Source organism: Triturus cristatus, chromosome 7, assembly GCF_964204655.1.
Source record: "Triturus cristatus chromosome 7, aTriCri1.1, whole genome shotgun sequence".
Lineage (NCBI taxonomy): Eukaryota > Metazoa > Chordata > Amphibia > Caudata > Salamandridae > Triturus > Triturus cristatus.
The window spans coordinates 801,176,930-801,188,479 of NC_140590.1; positions in this window are offsets into that span (position 1 = coordinate 801,176,930).

Below are 11,550 nucleotides of genomic sequence, written 5' to 3' on the forward strand. Positions count from 1 at the left end.
AGAAAGCTCTAAAGCAGTATCTCTGGAAAGATTCCATGAATGTACGCAAAAAAACTCAAAATGGCTTGGAGTTCAATGGGGGTAAAATAGATATTGTACATTGCACAACGAATAAGATACCTCACCCTCTCCCTGCTTATTTTTGGCCCCTTCCAATAGATAACCCGCTGACTCCATCTAAGACAGTATGGAATCTTGGGGTACTATTTGACAGTAATCCACAGTTAGAATCACAAGTAAATAGAACAGTCAGCACTTGCTGGTCTTTGATTAGAGCCTACGGAAAATAATTCCGTTGCTACCACTAGGGCAAAGGTGATGAGGAGTGTCATCAAGAGCAGGCTAGATTACTGCAACGCCTTGCTACTTGAAGCACCAATGTTTCTGATCAAAAAATTGCAGAGAATCCAAATAATAGCAGCTAAGCTAGCTTTGAAGAGACAATGTAGGCCCTCGGCATCTTCATCACTGAAGGATCTCCACTGGCTGCCAATCCTACAGAGAGTACAGTTTAAATCACTCTGTATTGTTCATAAAGCAGTACACAGAGTGGGAACTATACCACTGCAGAGCAAATTCTCCTGGTATGCTCCAGCTAGAAACCACCGTTCATCATCTGCCAAACTGGTTTGTACAACCAGAATCAATAAAACCCGGATGGGAGGCAGGTCATTGGGATCTGCAGCCTCGCGTCTGTGGAATAAACTACCACTTGGTCTCAGACAAGAGAATCTGCTGAGCTTCAGAAAGAAGATGAAAACTTGGCTCTTTCCCAGGGATTATGCCTTCTTCGTCTCTGCCGGCATAGTTGCAGGTTGCACAGCGTAGTTGGATAATCTTTAGCGCCAGGATATCCGTTTGGTGACGGAGCGCTATACAAATTCATATACAATACAATAAAATACAAGCTGACATGATAAAACAGCAGGTTTCCTATATTTATTTTGCACTGAAATTTCGATTTTTCTAAAAATACTTCCAGATACTTAACCACAGTTCTGCCTGTATTATGTTCCATTGTGAGCTCAATATTCTCAGTAATTTACCAAGTTATCCTGTCAGCCACTTACACCTATAATGGCATTGTCAATCTAGTTGATCAATATTTTGAACAAACCGATAAATACAGCAATGGCTTCGGGTAAGTGGTAAATAGCATCTCAGGCATCCAACTGTTAAACATTCACACAACTAGCATTTTAAATCCCGTTAAACCAAGGACCATTGGAAATATTCGACCACGGAGGACCAAATTATTCAGCAGAGTTAACTAAGGTATGAGACAGCAAAAGACAAATTATGAGTCATTATGGAGTATATTTTCTTTCAGTATTAAATTACACAAGTTAAAACTTGTTTTAACACACATTGATACAAAAGGGAACCCAATGCCATGCAGTATACAAATGTTTCTTGAATAGCAGAGCAGAAAATGATTAACAAAGGTGAAGTCGTGATTTTTATCCTGTTTCTATTACAGTCAAGCATGCCAGAATGTCTTTAACGCTGTAGCTAAAGCCTCTTCCTCAGTTCATCAAGACACCAAAACTAGCTGGTAAAAGGTTCACTTCTGTGGTTTCATTTTAACATTTGAATGCAGCAATCAACAACGGAAAGGTTATGCAGCAGATGCTGAAATATATATCAAGCAATAATGTGCAAAACGCCTCAGCCGCGTAATTCCAGCGGCCTTAATATATAAGACAATAGGTCATAAATAGCTTTTCTGCAAGTCAGTAACATGGAGCTTGCAAATTTCAAAGTTCAAAGAGGAAATAATATTTTTCATCCGCATATAGAAGTGTAACTTCCTTGTAATCAATGACGGAGGAATTTCCCATTTAAAAAAGAATAATTTCTAATGCTTCTATATAGTTGTCCGGGCTAAATTTGTATTCTGAGCCAGGTTTACACAAGAATACATTGTTTCGGGGACTCAAATTGCTTTCACAAGAAAACTTTCATTCATATCTAGTGGCGCAAATTGCTTTCACAGGAATACTTTCCCAAATAGGTAGTGCTGCAAGTTGCTTACAAAAGTTTTTTTTGACTCAGCACACTTTTTGCTGTGGTTACATTCTTTTCATGACCCCCTGTTCCAACCCATAATTTGCATGTGAATAAGTTGCCAATGTGTAAGTAATGCCCACTCATCAAACTTAAGTATGTGAATTGCAAGTTCTACTTTGGTTTGGGAACACTATAAACTTGAATACTTCATAAACTAACCACCTTTTTGACGGCCACAGGTCCTTTTTAGAGCAGATTCTCATTATGTCAATGTATTACTAAAATCAGAAAGACAATTGTTCTACGGTTCTTACATCATGATCCCAAATTACCTATTCTTACTAAAACACACAAAAACAACAAGTGATGATGAAAGGATGATTATTTTCTTAGGCTAACACAAAATATATTTTGTTTTATCATATATTAAGAGGTCTGTTCTCCATTAACTCCTAAATCTATATTCTATCACTATGTGTGAAAGTTGATCCTTTACTTCTAAAATAAATAGCAGCACCTATCAGGGACAAGAATTTCAGATAGATGCAGGCCCTGGAAAGTAGTGACAAAAAAGACCTAAAGGAAAAATGCAATATTTCAAAATACTTTCTTGTAACAAATTAATCAGCCAACGCTTTTCGTTCACACTTGGACATCATCATGGCGGGATTTATAGAACCAGCCGGGAGAGAAGGCGCTATGGATTTGAACGCGTTACTAGTCAGAAAACTTCCTCATTAATGGGATGGATGGAACAGGAAATTCGGAGCAGATTATCAATACATAATTTGGAACTCTGATGATGTCCAAGTGTGGACGAAACGCATTGGCTGATTGGTTTGTTACTATATTGTGTGGATCTAACAATTTGAAGGGTTTTTGAAATAAACCACAGAGTTATCAAAGACTTCCTATAAACCATTTTTTTGCACGAAACCATTACTTGAATAATAGATTTGTGATCATTGTGAACCGAGGTGCTCCTTTCAGGATAGGTAATCAAAACAACAAACATCTAATCAGAAGAACAGGAGATTTGCAAATTTGAAAGATTTCAGTGAAATTAGCACTAAAAAGCACAAAGTATGAACTGTGGATATCTGGTCGCGCTAGATCAGGACAAAGTCACAAGTTTAGGCCCACCACGATGGGACCAAGTTAGGCCCACTATACAAGAGTACCTTGAATTCTGGTTGCGAAGAGTTGCACAGTCCTGCGTTCTGAGGAGTCAGAAGGCTGCAATGCCAGGTCCTGAATCGTCACTGAGAATGCCGTTAATAAGGAGGGCTTGTGATATGAAGTTCTGTGTCGAGGATGAGTCGCGCACAGACTGGTTCAGAAGAAGCTGCAACGCTTCAGAGGTGAAGTCTTGCTTAGTTGTCTAGGCTTCCATCAACGAGAAGCTTGCAATATGAGGGCCTGCATTCAGTATGCGTCACGTAGCGGTGGTTCTGATGAGGCTGCGAGCTGCAATGCGAAGTCTTTGCACTGGGAAAGTCCATGCAGCCAATGTCATAACAACACTTGAGGGTGTCATTTAGGAGCTCTAAGGCATTGGGCTGAGGGGCCCCCCTAGAGTTCATGACCCCTGTACCACGGGCGGGGCCCTATGTTATGCCACTGCATGCAGCAGAGGAGATGTGTTGATTCTGCTCTGGGTTGCACCATGCAGCAGAGGAGATGTGTCGGTTCTGCTTGGTCAACAGATGGGCTGGCAGAGCACCTTCAGGTCAACGGTCCCAAACTGAAGTGGCACCACTTGGCAGGGTAGGACTTTCTTGGTAATATTCAATTTTACCCATCAGTCTTCCTTACAGTCTTTATTTCTTCAGCCAGCCTTTAATCAATCATCTTCAATCAAGCAGGCTAGAAATCTTCACACTTAACAAATATAAAGTAGCTAAACATGTTTGAGGCTCCCCATACAGATAGTAGAGTCCAGGTGCTAGGTTCAAGGTTGTTGGTGCCTTCTTTCCCCAAGGTTCTAGTCAGAGGGTCAGTCAACTAGCTCTTAGAGTCACTGTGGGGTCCTGGGTATAACAGATGCAGGTCCAGTCCTTCTCCTCTAGGCAAGAGGGGTCAGCATAGCAAGTCAGCGGTCCCTTCAGGACGTCAGTCCAGCAGATAGGCAGTCATTTCAGCAGTACAGTAGCCCTTCTTCCTGGCAGAGTCCACAGGTCCAAAGTGGTCTGAAATGTTGGGGTCTGATATTTATACCTGGTGCCCACTTTGAAGTGGAGGAAGCTTCTAGAGGTTTCCACCTTCTGACGTGTCAAGCATTCCCTTCTTTCCTGTTCTGGCCCAAACTTCTTTGGGCTCACAATAGACTAGTGACAACACCTTCGTGAGAGCGCTCAAGCAGAGCCTTTGTGATGTGCCAGTGTGGTAGGTGACAGCTCCTCTTCCTCGTAACTTAGAGTGAGAGTGGGCCATCCTGCCAACACATGGTTTACCTTTGTCTCACTGTCTGGGAGCAATACACAGAGACCAGCTGCCAGCGGCACCTAGTTATGTGACCCAGCAACAGGCTGCAGGCACCAAATGGTTAAGACTAGAAAATGCCAACTTTTTAAAAATTGCATTTTCAGAATTGTGACTAAAAATCCAACTTTACCATTAAAAGGGGCTTTTAATTACAATTCTTTAGACACAAAACTCGACCTGTCTAATTGCGCCCAATTGGAAGCTACAGCTTATTAAATCTAATAAGGTAACTCCAAGTTATAGGAGAGGTATTCCTTGCAGTAGTAAAAAACAAATGTAAGAGTTTTTTCGCTACTAGAATATGTAAAACTTAAAAGTACATGTCCACATTTTTAAATGCACTACACCCTGCCCTATGGGCTGCCCAGGGCCTACCCTATGGGTGACTTATATTTATTAAAAAGAAAGGTTTGGGCCTGGCTAAAGGTTTATTTTCCAAGTCGACATGGCAGTTTAAAAACTACACACACAAGCTGCACTGGCAGGCCTAAGACATGTTTAAAGAGCTACTTATGTGGGTTCCACAATCAGTGCTGCAGGCCCACTAGTAGCATTTAATTTACATACCCCCGTGACCGGTAGTACCACTTTGGTAGGGGCTTAAAAGTAAATTAAATAGGCCAATTGGGTGTAGGCAAATTCTACCATGTTTTAAGGAGAGAGCACAAGCACTTTAGCACTACTTAGCAGTGGTAAATTTCGCAGAATCCTAAATCCACCAAAAACGAAGTCAGCAGAAAAGGAGAACCGAAGGCAAAATGTTATAGGAGAACCATGTCAAGTATGCCAGGTCTACCAGTATTCCTCATGGCAGTGCCTCAGGGTTGTACGCTAAACAAGTGCAGCCATTTTGAACACATAGTACCTTCAAACCCAGTGTCCCAAGAGAAAGGGAGCTATAATTTCATTACATGAAGTGAGGTTTTTGGTTTTATCATGGAAGTGTAGAAACACACCTTACAAAATGTTCTACATATGGGACCATGGTTCCATGGAGTATAGCAGATACATTTCACAATAGACCAGTTCTTATTTTTTCTTTTTTTTGTTGAGGTAGCATCCTTCTTATAGATTAAAGTACAAGAGTGCTTAACAGTAACATCATTTGATTACTTAAATCTTTCACAAAGAACTCTCAATGATTACATTTGGTACTACTAATGTCAATGCAGTCATTTCAACATCCTCCAATAATAAGAAACAGATCACAGCTGTAAACGTCTTCCTATTAATTAAAGTGCTAAATAATTCTTTCTTTAACCACGCCATAGTTTATATATAAAAAAAAGTCATCTTCAAAAAAGAGCTTATCATGAGAGTAAAAATTGCTTGATAAAAACTAAAAGTGCAAAAGTGCTTTTCAGTAAAAACTTAACCATGAAAGACATTGAAAGACTTTTAGTCACCTGCTGAAAAAGCTAACAGTAAATTCTCACTTTTGTTATAACTCCTAAACATAATTTCACCACTTTCCAATCAACACGACTTAGCAAAGTGCATTGTGCTCATAGTAATCTAAGGCTTTCCTAATTTCAGAGAATTTAGGTAAGCTCCTGGCTTGCCATGCGTATGCATACTCAAAAGTTTTAATTCTCATAAGTATCATAAGCCAGTGTTCAAAAGTTGGAATTTCTTTTGATTTACAGCATTGTAGTATCAGAGACCGGGTGACAGACAGGGCAATGAAAATCAAATATTGAACATCAAATTACTAGTATTACATGAGTATCCAAATAATACTAAGGATGCTTCTGCTTATTATGACCCAACTACATTTACTTTGTTCTTAAAATAATTTTTCCAAATTTCATAAAAGTCCTGAACATGTCAAAAAGGTATGTAACCAACCCCCCTAACCCCCCCCCCCCCCAGGGCCCTCTGTAACAAAAACGGCCCAAAACCAGCCCCCACCCTGGCAGCCCACCAGGGAAATGCCCGGTGCCAGCTACGGCCAGTCTGGCCCTGACTGTTAGCGATGTGTTTACAATACGTCGCTAAATGGCGATAGTTTCAGGTCGCCGCAGTGTAAACTGGTGCTAACACTAGCGTGAAGGCAATACAAATTCTGACGTTAGCGTGCGAAAATGGATGAAAGGCCCATTAGCGGCAAAAAAACTCACGTTAGTCAGCCCAACGTGACTTTTTTTGCCTCTAGAGGCAAAAATAGCCTATAAGTCAACCTCCAATGTAAAATAGGAAACAAAACCAATGCAATGCTGAATGGAGCAGCCAGGACCAAGTGCAGCACAGATCAACAACCCCCCCCAAGCCCTCAAATAGCCAGGATGACCAGTCAGAGTCCCAGGGAAAACGGAAATTCAGGGCTACAATCATGAAAAGAGGTGCATTGCTGGGCAAAACCAGTGATGCATCACCTATCATTGCACACTCCTTGCAACACCATGGCATCCAAAATCTTGAAAGTGGACAGTCCCCGGGGCCTGGCGGCTGCGCTGGGCCTGCATCTGGAACCCAGACTGGGATGCTGCGGTGCTATGGAGTTGCTGGGCCGTGGTGGTAGACATTGAGGTGTCAGCAGTCACCCTTAACTGATGGTGAAGTCTGCATCACATACCTAGCGTCACAACTACCCCGGGGTGCACGTAGGAGATCACCAATGGTGGGTCGCGCCTCTCTGCATCACAGGCCAGAGGATGTTGTGCTGGCCGGACGCTGTGGAGGGTGAGGCCCCTGAGCTGCGTCTAACCTGTGTGGTGGGAGCGCTGCAACTTGATGCCTAAGGGGGCCCTGTTGCATCACCTGCCTCTGGGGTTCCCCAGCAGACTTGGCGGCAACTGCTGTACCCAGGTGTTAGAATTGGGGATCTCTGGTTGGCACAGGTAGGTACTTGTGACAAGCAGGGACCCTCTCCTCTAGTCAGGGTAAGGGGTTACACTCCTAAAATAACCCCTGCTCACCCTCTAGGTAGCTTGGCGCGAGCAGACAAGGCTTATCTCAGAGCGTTATAGGTTAAGCATTTGTGACCACATACAGTAACTCAGTGACAACACAACAAATGGACACCACACTAGATTTATATAAAAAATACTGATCTTTTATATAAAGGCTTAGCACAAGACCAAATAACGACAAAAATGACATACACCGTTCAAGAATATGCTTTCAGAAAGAGTTCTTAGGTTAGCGACAAAATCATTCACCTTAGCGTCCGTTTTAACCCACAGTACCTTATGATGCGATAAAAAGTTCTTAGCGGCACTCCAGCTTTGAAAAGCGAGGTGTAGCCTATCCGGTAGAAATGTCCTCGCTAAGGCACAATGCGACAAAATTCGGCTCGCTAACGAGCGGGGCGACAATTTCACCAGCGGTTATCTTGCTTGGGTCTGCGACGATTTTCGCAGCGATAAAATTACTCACGCTAACGGGCGGTGCGATGATCTTGGCTTGTTCTGCGATGATTTCACACAGCAGCAGCAGGCTCTGCGACGAAGTTTGCAGCGATAGAATTCTCCCCACTAAAGGGCGGAACGCGGATCTTGGGCTGGTAGCAATCAAATTTGGTCCGCTAACGAGCGGGGCAACGATTTTCCCAGCGCTGATCGGGCTCAGGGGCAGCAGGCTCTGCGACGATGTTCGCAGCGATAGAATTCTGCCCGCTAACAGGCGGAGCGGGGATCTTGGGCTGGTAGCGATCAAATTCGGTCCGCTAACGAGCTGGGCGACGATCTTCCCAGCGCTGATCGGGCTCAGTGGCAGCAGGCTCTGCGTCGATGTCCTCAGCGATAAAATTCTGCACGCTAACGAGCGGTGCGGCGGAAATGTTCTCGCTAAGCCGGCTGTGCGTGAAAAAGTGGAGATCTTTGGTTTCTTTCTTCTTAGCCAGCTTCCCAACAGCAGGCACAGCTTCCAGAGGCCCCAAAACTGGTTCCAGCAGTCTAGGAGGGGCAGAACTCACACAGCAGAGTTCAGGGGGAATCTGGTGGTGAAGTCCTTTTGTTCCTGGGACTTCTTAACAGGAGGCCAGCTCTACTCAGGCCCTTGGAGATCTTTTTAAGCACAAGTTGAAATAAAGTCTTTTGTAGTCTTTCTCCTCTCCTTCAGCAGCAAGGCAACCACTGCAGGCCAATCCCTCAGGTCAGGGACAGTACTCCTCCTTACAGCTTTCCCAGTTCCTTCTCCTCAAGCAGAGGTTCTTCTTGTCAAGCAGGATCTAATTTCTTGGGAGCAGGGTCCCAATACTTATACCCCTAATTCCATTGTTCCTCTGGGGTAGAGGGGCCTTTGCCCAGTCCAAACCAGTTCCTGAGCACTTTGTTGACATGTCTCTGACTTTCCATTCAGAGTGCAGGGCAGCGACATCAGCCGCTCCACAGGAGGTGGAGCCAGCATTGTGGTGGCAGAGCACAGCCCTATTCAGAGTCCAGGTGTACTCCTCCCGCCCATCTGGATGTAAATCTCTCTATTCACCACCGGGCTGCCCCAGCCTGTCTCCTGGAATTCCCCAGCCCTGTCACTCACAGAAACTAGACAGCAGATACACATCCTAGCAGAGGCGGGCTGAAATGGTTGGGCAAGCAAATACCAGCTTTCTAAAAGTGGTATTTGCAAACACAGAATATTAAAATAAACTTTACTAAAAGATGTATTTTATTATTCTGAATTCAGGCATACTAAACTCGATTTTCTACCATGTTCCCAGGTTCTGTTAGGATCATAGAATGTAACAATTCTAACAGCCCATTCTGGCCTATGGAGAACAGGTAGCCTTACAATAGTGAAAAACGAAATTGGCTGTAATTCACTATTAGGACTTGCCACACACATCAGGGCTTGTCCTACCTTATGCTTACAATGCACCCTGCCCTTGGGCCTACCATAGGGGTGACTAATTTGAAGTTAACGGAAGGTTTAGGGACTGGCAAGTGGGTGCACTCGCCCAGTCAGCATGACAGTACCAGACTGCACGCAGGTTCTGCAATGGCAGACCTTATACACATTTTACTAGGCCGCTTCTGTGGGTGGCACAACCAGTGCTGCAAGCCCACCAGCACACATTTGTATTTACAAGCCCTGGGCACTCCTGGTGCACTTTACTGGGGTCTGACAGTAAACCAAATAAGCCAATCATGGAATCCAACCAACATATACATTTTACAGTAGGGAGAGCATATGCACTTTAGCACTGATCAGCAGTGGTAAAGTGCCCAGAGTCATAGAACAGCCAACAACAGGTCAGAAAAAATACAGAAGGAAGGTAGAAATTTCAGGGGGGACCCTGCAAAAAGGGCCAAGTCCAACACCAGGCTTGTGAAATTTCACCTGGCTGAGCGCAACAGATTTCACCACAGTGTCAATGTCCAGGTGAGGAGAAGGTGGTACACAAACGAGGCCTGGGGTTCGAGTCGGACCCAGGTCTAGCACCTGTGGGTCACGCACCCCCAGTAGCGGCTCACCCTCTATAGCTGAAGAGTGTCACCTCACTGATTTCAAGCAGTGCAAAAAGGGAAACAAAACATGATGATAACTTTCTGATGTACTCATGCTATGCTCTACTCACGAAGCATGGCAGGAGCGAAGTCGTATGCCCACTCAAGTACGCAGTGACTGTGTGGTCGGCCCTCTCAGGCTGCCCAAAGTAGCCATCGCACACATCCCTGCTCGCAATGCAGGCTGCATTACAGCCTGCATGGAGAGCATGCCCACCCCTCCAGCCCCTGGCTGAGCACCTTGTCACGGCGCTCAAGAACAATCACAACACTGCATTGCATTGCAGTGTTGTGATTGGCATAGGGGAGGTAGCCTGGCTGCCTGTTTCCTGTTCCTGGAGGCAGACTCAGGAGAGCAGGAGCACAGAAGGTGCAGGACCCGGCCTCGCGGTAAGAATTTAAAAATATATATTCACAACCCTGCTCCCCCCACATCCCCGCCCCCTCCAGTGTCCTTTCCAACATTTGCTGCCTCCCAGCTGTCCAGTCCCCCCCACAGCACTACATAATGGCGGCCACTGTGCGGCCATGTACAGCGCCCAGCCTCAAGGACCCTACCTCTAGCACACTCCACTGCTACGACACCAGCACCCTCCTCGCCATCAACCCTGGTTGCCACACCAGCTGCCATCTAGCAACACTGTAGTATTCTCTTGCACCCTGCACCTGTCGAAACTGCAAACGCACCTTCTGCCACATCAGCATAGCAGTGCCACCTGCCACCCAGCCGACCTACAGAGCTGCCGTCCGGCTCAACTGCATCCTCCTCAATGTGTGGTCCCTCCACAACACACAAGAGAAATCTGGGACATCCTCGATGCCATCTCTTCAGACATCACCTTCTTCACAGAAACCTGGTCCAACCTCCGGCCTGGACCAGGCATCACCATCGCCATCCTCAACGGCTGCAAATTCACCCGCCTGGACCTCCACGAGCAGCCAGGAGGAGGCATTGCCATTGCCTGAAAAAGCACACTCTGACTGACCACCCACTCTAGTGACCCGACAGTGACCATGGAACACCTCCACTTCCAGATGCGGACCAACCCCAACACCACCCTCTGCTGCACCCTCATCTACAGGACCCCCGGGCCATGAAGCCACATTCACTGATGCCATTGTAGACCTCATCGCACCCCAGGCTCTCTGAACCACTGACTATATCCTACTCGGAGACCTCAAGTTCCACCTGGAATACCCCAGTGACCAGACCACCACCCCCCTCCTGGGGAACCTCGCCAACATCAGACTCAAGCAGCTAGTCACCGCACCAACCCACATAACCTGACACACGTTCAAGCCCGTCTTCTCCACCAGTAGGAACTTCAACTACAGCCACACCACAGGACGACCATCATTTTTTAAATCACGCCTTCACCACGCCCACTGTACACCATCACCATCATTGTCCCCTCCGTCTCAGTTGGATCAAGGCCACTGAAGAACTTCCCGTCAACTTCCTCAGCACCACCACTCCTCCAATGCTTACAGATGCCAACACCGCAGTGCACAACCTCCACAGATGGATCTCCAACTGCGCCGATACCCTGGCACCCCTCAAGAAAAGACCAGGCAAACAACACTCCAAGAAGGCCAACTGGTTCACTCC